Raw genomic sequence first — 11313 nt, forward strand, 5'->3', positions numbered from 1 at the left:
AATAATATATATATATATATATATATATACACACACACACACACACACACACACACATGCACACACACACATGCACACCACCCATTTTATAAATTTACAATTCTCTGAGTGCTGACAGAGGTGCAATCTATGTAACCACCACTGCCATGAAGACACAGAGCCTTCTTTTTTTTTTGAAATGGAGCCTTGGTCTGTCACCCAAATTGGAGTGTGGTGTTGTGATCTTGGCTTAAGCAAATTCCATCTCCCAGGTTTCAAGCAATTCTTGTGCCTCAGCCTCCTGGGTAGCTGGGATTACAGGCAGATGCCACCATGCCCAGCTAATTTTTGTATTTTCAGTAGATGGGGTTACACCAGGTTGGCCAGGCTGGTCTCAAACTCCTAACCTTGGGTGATCTGCCCACCTTGGCCTCCCCAAAGTGCTAGGATTACAGGCATGAGCCACCGTGCCTCGTTGATACAGAGCCTTCTAATGACTCCTCTCACTCACAGGCAAACACTGATCCAATTTCTAGTTTCAAGATTAGTTTTGCCTGTTTTGAAAAACTTCACCATAGGCTGGGCATGGTGGCTCATGCCTGTAATCCCAGCACTTTAGGAGGCTGAGGCGGGAGGATTGATTGAGACCAGGAATTTGAGACTAGCCTGGGCAACATAGCAAAACCCCATCTCTACAGAAATGTTAAAAATTAGCCAGGTGTGGTGGCTGAAGCCTGTAGTCCTAGCTACTCAGGAGGCTAAGGTGGGAGGATCACTTGACCATGGAAGTCAAGACTGCAGGGAACTGTGATTGTGCCACAGTACTGTAGCCTGGGTGACAGCGTGAGACTTTGCCTCAAAAAAAAGAAAAAAAGAAAGAAAGAAAGAAAAGAAAAAAGAAATCATCATAGAGCAATACTCTCTCATGTCTGTTTTTTAAAATTTTTTGTTCAGCTCCTTTAAGTAGCAGTCCTGTCTGGTTGCTTTTTTCTTCTCTTTTTGTTTTGCTTTTTTTGTTTTGTTTTGTTTTTTCGAGACAGTGGCTCACTCTGTCCCTTAGGCTGGAGTGCAGTGGCGCCATCTCGGCTCATTGCAACCTCTGTCTTCCCAATTCAAGCGATTCTCCTGCCTCAGCCTCCCAAGTAGCTTCTATTACAGGTGTGAGCCACCATGCTAGGCTAATTTTTTTTTTCAGTAGAGATGAGGTTTCACCATGTTGGCCAGGTTGGTCTTGAATTACTGGCCTCAAGTGATCTGCTCGCCTCAGCCTCTCAAAGTGCTAGCATTACAGTTTGAGCCACCCAGCCCTGCCTGGTTTTTTGTTTTGAGACAGGGTGTCACTTCATAGGTGCAATAGTTGCTCACCGCAGCCTCTAACTCTTGGCTTCAAGTGATCCTCCTGCCTTAGCTTCTTTAGTAGCTGGGACTACAGGCATGTGCCACCACATCTTTTCTTATTGTTTGTAGAAACGGGGTCTCACCATGTTGCCTAGGCTGGTCTTGAACTCTAGTGTCAAGTGATTCTCCCACCTCAACCTCCCAAGTGCTGAGTTTACGAGTGTGACCTGCTGTGTCCAGCTTCCTATTTCTTTTTGAGATTCGTGCACGTTTCTACATATATCAGATTATCAGATTATTTCCTTTTTTTTTTTTTTTTGAAATGGAGTCTTGCTCTCTCTGACCCAGGCTGGAGTGCAATGGCGAGATCTCAGCTCACTGTAACCTCCACCTCTTGGGTTTAAGCTAGTCTCCTGCCTCAGCCTCCCAAGTAACTAGGATTACAGGCATGTGTCTGTAATTACCACACCTGGCAAATTTTTGTATTTTTAGTAGAGATGGTGTTTCACCATGTTGGCCAGGCTGGTCTTGAACTCCCGACCTCAGGTGATGTGCCCACTTCAGCTTCCCAAAGTGCTGGGATTACAGGCGTGAGCTACCACACCAGGCCTCTTTGTTTCTTTAATGTTAAACCACTCCTTTATTGCAAGGTAAATCAAATTATTTCGATCATATAGAATGCCCAGGGGATGGGGATTTAAGATTTCCCTTTTGTACTGACCTTCAAAATATTGTACCCATATGAGTGTATGCCTTCCAAAATACTTAAATCATATTATTTAATATATATATACTAGTCTAATAAAACATTACATATATTATAAAACACAAAATGTAGAAATGTTAAAAAGAAGAGGTAAAAAGGAGATAAATACTATTTTAAAATAACTTTTATTTTGTTTGCCAAAGAAGTATAATTATTTTGCCCCTCATAAAATAGTATATTAAATTATATTATTATATTAAAGGATGGTAAAGACAATAATGATATTAAAAATACTAATAGTATTTTAATGAAATGAATATGATTGAAAAGGTATCTGTTTTCTACACTACTAAAGTATATTTGAAATACAAAAAGACACATACATGTAAAGTGATAGCCCCTAAGCCCTGCCTGACCCCCAGGCCTTGGAACTGACCCCTCTAGGGTGAAACCTGGATGATGCTTATTTTCAGCATGGTATCCAGCATAGACAAGAGCATTCTCCATGCCCCTCATTTCCCTTTTAGAGAGGCCGGGACAGGAGAGTTGTGAAGAAGGTTGTTCATCTGGCCCTTAGAAGGGACTTGGCAAGGCAGGCCCAACCAGGAGAAGAGAGGATAAAGGGAGATACGACCATAGACCTTCCCAAAACAAACAAAAAAACACTCTCTCTCCATAGCCACCTGCTGGGCTTAGTCAAGCACTGCTGGAATCCCTCAGCTGCCCAGAGTCCTTCACTCTCCCACCTCTTCACCATGAGTGGAGACCACAGTCCCTGCCTGTCCCATGCCCTCTGTCCCATTCCCTCTCTCTCCTTACTCTGTCATTCTTTCTTTCATATTAAGGTATAGCCCACATATTTAGGTTTGGTGCAAAAGCAATTGCGGTTTTTGCTATTACTTTTCATGGCAAAACCTGCAATTACTTTTGCACTAATGTAATACAGTAACTGTCAGGATATTGGCATGAAGCTACAAGATGATCACAAGGACATTTCATGTGTTTGATGACTGTTACATCTACAGAGCAGGGTTTTTAAAAATATTTATTTATTTATTTTTGAGACAGAGTCTCCCTCTGTCGCTCAGGCTGGAATGCAGTGGCACGATCTCGGCTCACTGTAACCTCCACCTCCTGGGTTCAAGTGATTCTCCTGGTTCAGCCTCCTGAGGAGATGCTGGGACTACAGGCGCCCGCCACCATGCCCAGCTAATTTTTTTGTATTTTTAGTAGAGATGGTTTCACCATATTGGCCAGGCTGGTTTTGAACTCCTGACCTTGTGATCCGCCTGCCTCTGCCTCCCATAGTATTGGGATTACAGGCATGAGTCACCATACCCAGCCTGGGGCGGCTTAATCTCCCTGGTTGATAAGAGTCTCACAGTTTTGGCCCAGTGCAGTGACTCATGCCTGTAATCCCAGCACTTTGGGAGGCTGAAGCGGGCAGATCGCCTAAGGTCAGCAGTTCAAGATCAGGCTAGCCAACATGGTAAAACATCATTAGCGGGACATGAAGATGGGTGCCTGTAATCCCAGCTACTGGGGAGGCTGAGGCAGGAGAATCGCTTGAACCCAGGAGGCGGAGGTTTCAGTGAACTGATATTGTGCCACAGCACTCCAGCCTGGCCAATTGAGCAAGACTCGGTTTCCAAATAAATAAATAGTCTCACAGTTTCCTGCCTGGGCTTACCAGCCAAACTGATTTGGTTCTAGGCCCTTACTTGGTTCCTGCATGTCAGCACTAGATGGATTTGAGAAGAAAGAAATTTCTGCATAGTACAGACAAAATCAGGGAAAATGCCGATAGATCTTGCTTTACCCAGCAGCTTTGTACAAAGTGAAATGTGGCCAATCGAATCCTAATTTTCTCATTACTTATTTTATAATTCCTGGGATATATAATCTTCATTCCTGATGGAGCTTGCTTGTAAGGCCACTGGTTTTCATTTTCCGCTGGCTTTATCTAGTCATTCTGTCAGGTCTGGAGTTAAAAATCTGAAGTAGTCACTTTACTTCCTGATATCAACTATGTGCTCCTTAAAATGCAGCTAGTACATGTGAGCTACTGAAAGCAGAGTGCTGCGCTCAAAGACGTCTGGAGATTCTCCCAGCTGTAAGATTTGGGCTCGAGCTGTGAACAAACTTGTGAATATTTCAGAGGAGTTTGTTTTTTTTTTAAGTTACCACCAGGTATTTTTTATATGTACTTTCTTGCACATACAAGTCTTAGGAAAATTAATGTCACATAAGCGCACTAGGAACTGCCACATACTCCCAAACGGGCATCAAAAGGAACAGACATTACTGATTTATCAGACTAAGTACATACATAACACCTCAAACATAGAATGTGGTAAATCATTTTCTACCTTGTGCAGGTAATATTTTCTCTTTCATTTAGAAGTGAACAATTGACTACCAGCTTAATACAGAAGTAATCAACAGCACAAAAGCTAAAATCTGTCCAAATGGGCATTCTAAGCTCTAAAAAAAAAAAACATGCAGTCTCCATGAGCCATTAATTTCTGCCGCCCCAGCTCAATCTATGGAGTTTACTTACCTGTATAAAATGTTCATAATTCTCATCTCATAGAAAAACCTCTTTGTACAACACAAAGGGCTTACACAAAGTGATGTGAAAAGTGTCACTAAATGTGAAATACTCAACTATACTCATGGAATTTTTCTTACAGATTTATACTTCCTTTAACAGCTTTCAGAATATATATATATACATATATATATATATATATATATTTTTTTTTTTTTTGAGACGGAGTTTTACTCGTTACCCAGGCTGGAGTACAATGGCGCGATCTCGGCTCACTGCAACCTCCGCCTCCTGGGTTCAGGCAATTCTCCTGCCTCAACCCCCTGAGTAGCTGGGATTACAGGCACGCGCCACCATGCCCAGCTAATTTTTTGTATTTTTAGTAGAGACGGGGTTTCACCATGTTGACCAGGATGGTCTCGATCTCTTGACCTCGTGATCCGCCCACCTCGGCCTCCCAAAGTGCTGGGATTACAAGCTTGAGCCACCACGCCTGGCCAGAATATATTTTAAGTTGCAGGCTACATATTTTAAAAATTTTAAAAAGACATGTTTCACTAAGAAGCTATGATATCTTGCTCTTATTCTGATTATAGAGGTATAAAGTTTGCTTTAAAATTACTTCTCATTTCACAACTTCCTATTGGGTAGACCACTTAATTTGTACCTAGAGCTAAACTTTTATTTTAAAAGAACATTTATGCTGGGCTCAGTAGCTCACACCTCAATAGCTCAATCCCAGCACTTTGGGAGGCCAAAGCGGGTGGATCACTTGAGGCCAGGGGTTTAAGACCAGCCTGGCCAACATAGTGAAATTCCATCTCTACTAAAAACATAAAAAATTAGCTGGGCATGGCGGTACACACTTGTAATCCCAGCTACTTGGGAGGAGGAGCCAGAATTGCTTAAACCCAGGAGGCGGGGGTTGCAGTGACCTGAGATCATGCCACTACTCCAGCCTGGGCGACAGAGGGAGACTGTTTCAAAAAAAAACAAAACAAAAAACCCTCTTGTAACCTGGTAGTCATAGTTTAGATCAGGGATCAGCAAACATTTCTGTGAAGGGTGATATCTTATGCCAGGCCGCCTGTACTATTGTGGAAGTTTTTTTGTTTTTGTTTTGAGATGGAATCTTGCTCTGTCACCAGGCTGGAGTGCAGTGGCACAATCTTGGCTAACTGCAACCTCTGCTTCCCAGGTTCAAGAGATTCTCCTGCCTCAGCCTCCCGAGTAGCTGGGATTACAGGCATGCACCACCACACCCAGCTAATTTTTGTATTTTTAGTACAGACAGTGTTTCACCATGTTGGCCAGGCTGGTCTCGATCTATTGACCTTGTGATCCACCCATCTCCACCTCCCAAAGTGCTGGGATTACAGGCGTGAGCCACTTCGTCCAGTCTAGTCCTTCTTTCTTAAATGCCACGGACGGCTGCGTCTCCTCTTTCCTGTCACTCACCAAGGCTGGGGGGCAGCGGTTTCTTACAGTCCTTCTGGGACACCTTGTGCAGCTGTTTGCCTGCCAGTTGGAGTTGGTCTGGGCCACTGCCTGAGCTGAGATCTTGGTGCCAGGGCCCCCAGCGCCGCCCCTGCCAGCTTCTTTTTTCTTGTTCTCCGCTGCCTTCAGCATCTCAAAGGGGTTCGATTCATCATCAAGAGTGACTGCTTCAGCTCTTCCCATAAGATGGCCAGGCCTCAGAGGAGTTTTCTAATGTTTTCCCAAGCAGCAGAGCCAGGCTAAATCACTGGCTTATTCATTATTTCTTTCTTCCTTTTTTTTTTTTTTTTTTTTGAGATGGAGTCTCTTTCCATCACCCAGGCTGGAGTGTAGTGGCGCGATCTCAGCTCACTGCAACCTCCACCCCCCAGGTTCAAGCGATTCTCCTGCCTCAGCCTCCTGAATAGCTGGGATTACAGGTACACGTCACCATTCTGGGCTAATTTTTATGCCTTTAGTAGTGACGGGGTTTTGCCATGTTGACCAGGCTGCTCTTGAACTCCTGACCTCAAGTGACCTACCTGCCCCCCATCAGCCTCCCAAAGTGCTGGGATTGCAAACGTGAACCACTGCTCCTGGCCTCTTCCTTCCTTTCGTTGCTGCCTGCTGTGTGCCTGCGCTGGCTGGGCTAGGTACTACCACTAGGCAGGACTGTGACATGCATCCCCTAGCAGTGCTCGAAGCCAAGTAAAGCCCTCCCTATGGTTGGTTTGATAAGACAGGAGCATAGATATGGTTCGTCTTCAAGAGAAGAGGCCTGATTTTCTCTCCTGAGCTGGGAACAGAAAAGTTGATTTGTTTTCCAGCTCTGCTTATAACCATGGGCCAAAGTCTCTTCTCTCCCTGGGCCTTGCTCTGTGCAACAGGATGATGGAGAGAAGCTCTATAGACCTTCTCAGTGCCTTTGTGCTGGGTCATGTGATAGATCTAATATGATGGCCAGGGAGGGGCTGCTGGGCATGGGCAGCCTTGGCAGGTGGAGGCAGGGCAGTCTGCAGGCACTGTCTTGTCTGCCATTGCTGGCAAGACTGCAGCACCTAGAGGATTAAATAGGGCATATAAATAATAGCCTTAGTATGGCGCCTGACTCATAACTGGTGCTTACCAAATGGAGTTCTCTTCTCCCATGATGACTCTTTGAGGGTGTAACTGGCACCTGCCTGCATCAGCTAGATCTCTCCCTTGCAGCAAGATCTTGGGTTCCTGGAAGATGCCTGCTGTCCCCCACAGCCAGGCCCACCTCCAGATGAGATGATGGGTGAGCTCTTTGAGGCAACTGGGGTCTGGGGCAGAGAAACCTCAAAAGAAGAGGAGCAACTGGAATGCTCATCCATTGCCATTGGCAGTCTTATGACATCACACACCCTTACCTTCTGAGGCAGCTACTCTACTTTGAAGATTCACCCAAGAGAAATAAAAACATGCTCACACACACGTGCACAGGACTATTCATAGCAGCTTTATTCATAGTAGCCCCAAGCTGGAAACAACCCAAATATCCATCAATAAGAAAATAAATAAACCAATGTGGCCCGTCCATCCATACAGTGGATACAACTACTCAATAATAAAAAAAAGAATGAACAACTGTTACACAGAGCAGCATGGAGGAATCTGGAAAACACCATATTGGCCAGGCAAGGTGGCTCATTCCTGTAATCCCAGCACTTTGGGAGGCCAAGGCGGGCAGATCACCTGAGGTTGGGAGTTTGAGACCAGCCTGGCCAACATGGAGAAACCCTGTCTCTTAAATTAAAAAAATATATAGAAAGTATTAGCTGGGCATGGTGGAGCATCCTAGTCCCAGCTACAACCCAGGAGGCTGAGGTGGGAGGATCACTTGAGCCCGGGAGTTGGAGGCTGCAGTGAGCCATGATGGCACCACTGCATTATGGAAGGGGAACAGAGCAAGACTCTGTCTCAAAAAAATATATAAAAATGAAAAACATTATACTGATGAAAGGAGGCTACACACAGAAGAAAACACATGTATGATGACATTCAGGTGAAATTCTAGGACAGCAAAACTGATCTCTGATGATGGAGGTCAGAACAGTGCTTACTTCTGGGCTTGGCTGGGAAGGGGCACAAGGGAATTTCCTAGAGTGAGGAAGCTTGCTCAGGGTCATGGCTACATGGGTGTCATCTATGTAAAAGTCATTGAGCTGTGTTTTACATTCATGGTTAGTATAGTGCACCAAATGTAAGTTACTCCTCAGTAAGAAAATAAGCCTCCAGTGTACGCTCCGATAGGAGGAGTCTCTTGGGAGGGGGCAGCTGCAAGGACAAGCCGGCAGTGGCCCTGGGCCTGCACATTAGGCTCCCTTTGTTCAACTCACCCTGCAAGTCCCTGGTTGAGAATAGAGCCTCCTAGTCAGTGACAATGGGAATATCTGACCCGCTGGCTGGGGAATAAGGTCATAAACATGTAAATGGCAGTTTACAGCCCGGTGATTTTGGAGGCCTTTATCACAGGTATGTCAGTGCCTTTTATGGCAACTCATAAATACACCTCCTGTTAGTTTCAGCAGATCACAGCCAAGGCCAAGTCATGCCCTCAAGTGGGCCGGACCCCATGTCGCCCACAAAGGGCATTTCTGAGACCCCAGGACTACCTGGCAGCAGTGGGATAAGAGGGTCAGCTGTAGCCAACCTGGCTGGAGAAACTCAGCCTAACACTTTGCTGTCGGGATCTGGAGGCGAGAGGGGATAGAGCTTGACCTTAGCAGACCTTTGCAACTGCACCCAATGTGAGCCAGCCCTGCGGTGTCTTCTCCCTAAGCTCAGCCCATCCACTTCTCCCTCCCTCCAAGCATCAGCCCTACCTCAGACTGCCCCGCACCCACACTAAACTTCTGAGTACTGGTTCTGCAGGACAGACCCCCAACAAGGGACCCACACACACTCACTGGGCAAATCCACAGCAACAGGCATGGACTTACAGATATCTGCAGGTGGCTGTGGACACAGGCACAGAGACCACTGTTTAGCAGGCACCTACTCAACACGGTGTGCTTCCTGCCCAGCAGCTGCTTCCAGTCCACCTCAGCTGTGAGCAGCACTCATCAGATGACCTGTCCATGGGTGGGTTCCTTTAATCCTCACCGCAGCTCTGAGTGGTAGGCAGTATTCTGCCCACTTTACAGGTGACAGAACAGAGGCTTTCAGAAAAGTCACCTGGCCATGGTCTCTCCACCTAACCAGCGTTAGACATTCTCCAACATAACCTCCAAGAGCTGCAGCCAGGCAGAAAGGCTGGTCCCGGCCCTGTCCCTTGCACTCCCTCTGGAGTCAACTTCTCCACAGGGGGCAAAGGGAAGCGAAAAAATACAACAAAGGATTTAAATACAGAATACACAGGTGGTTCCTGACTTGCATGATTCAATTTAGGATTCTTTTTTTTTTTGAGACAGAGTCTCGCTCTGCCGCTAGGCACCACGCTGGAGTGCAGTGGCATGATCTCAGCTCCCTGCAACCTCCACTTCCCGGGTTCAAGCAATTCTCCTGCCTCAGCCTCCCGAGTAGCTGGGACTACAGGCGTGCCACCACGCCCAGTTAATTTTTGTATTGTTTAGTAGAGATGGGGTTTCACCATGTTGGCCAGGATGGTCTCAATCTCTTGACCTCATGATCCTTCCGCCTCGGCCTCCTGAAATGCTGGGATTAGAAGTGTGAGCCACATCACCCGGCCAACTTAGGATTTTTTTACTTTACAATGGTGCAAAAGTCATATACATTCAGTAGAAATAATACTTCAAGTGTCCATACAACCATTCTGGTTTTCACTTTGAGTACAATATTGGATAATTACATGAGATATTCCACACCTTATTATAAAACAGGCTTTGTGTTAGGTGACTTTGTTTTTTGTTTTGTTTTGTTTGTTTTTGTTTTTGAGATGCAGTCTTGCTCTGTTGCCCAGGCTGGAGTGCCGTGGTGTGATCTCAGCTCATTGCAACCTCCTCCTTCCAAGTTCGTGCGATTTTCCTGTCTCAGCCTCTTGAGTAGCTGTGACTACAGGTGTGTGCCACCACGCCTGGCTAATTTTTGTATTTTTAGTAGAGATGGGGTTTCACCATGTTGGCCAGGCTGGTCTCGAACTCCTAACCGCAACTGATCTGCCTGCCTCAGCCTCCCAAAGTGCTGAGATTACAGGTGTGAGCCACTGTGCCCAGCTATGTTAGGTGACTTTGACCAAATGTAGGGTAACATCAGTGTTGTGGGCGTGTTTAAGGCAGGCTGGGCTAAGCTATGATGTTCAGTAGGTCAGGCATATTAAATGCATTTTACAGCGTTAATAACTTGTAAAGGGTTTATTGGGTTGGAACTCCATAGCAGGTTGAAGAGCACCTGTATAAAGATCTATAAATCAATAAGGAAAAGATGAAAGACATAGTGGAAAAATGGGGAAAGGATATAAAAAGATTCTTCATAGAAAAAGGAAGTAGAATTCAGAAAGGTGAGGGGGAAAGAAAAAAGAGGAAATAAAAACGATCACTCAATAGGAAAAGATAAGCACAAGTAATGAGAGAAATTCCCATTGAAGAGAGAGGCTTTAGCAAAGCGTTAGGACAAGCGCCCTATGCTGGCAGTGGGCACAGGCTTTTTGGAGGGTGACTTAGCCCCTGCCCCTCAGATCAGCAATTCTACTTCCCAGCACCTCTGTAGAGAGCCTGGCAGAGCCCTGCACTGTGGCGGCCACTGCAGTGGGCTGTAACAGCCTGTATGTCCAGCAATAGGGGATGAGGTAAACCCTGTGGGTTTCCCGTATATGCACAGGTTAGTGGCAATTACAAGGACTGAAGAGGAAAGAGGAAATGTTTGGCTTTGGGAGGCTTTGTGTCCGTGGAGACAGACTCCTCTTCACTGTCCCCTGCAGCAGAGCAGGCTCTCTGGGAAGCACCCTAACTGTAGATTCGGGAAGATGGGACTGGCCAGATGTTTCCTGCCCTGCTTGAAGGTGGGCTTTCCCCATCTCCCACCTGCCCCCATCCAAACCCAAATCTAACTGCAGTGGTTGGGGGTAAAGGAGAAAATAAGTCTGGGTGTGGTAGTTCTTGTCTGTAAACCTAAAACTTTGGGAAGCAGAAGCGGGAGGATAGCTTGAGCCCAGGAGTTCAAGACCAGTGTGGGCAACATAGTGAGACCTTGTCTCTTGAAAAAAATCAAAACAGGCTGGGCACAGTGGCTGATGCCTATAATCCCAGCACTTTGGGAGGCCAAGGTGGGAGGACTGGCTGAG

Source organism: Sapajus apella, unplaced genomic scaffold, assembly GCF_009761245.1.
Source record: "Sapajus apella isolate SASKATOON/1434 unplaced genomic scaffold, GSC_monkey_1.0 scaffold23, whole genome shotgun sequence".
Taxonomy (NCBI): Eukaryota; Metazoa; Chordata; class Mammalia; order Primates; family Cebidae; genus Sapajus; species Sapajus apella.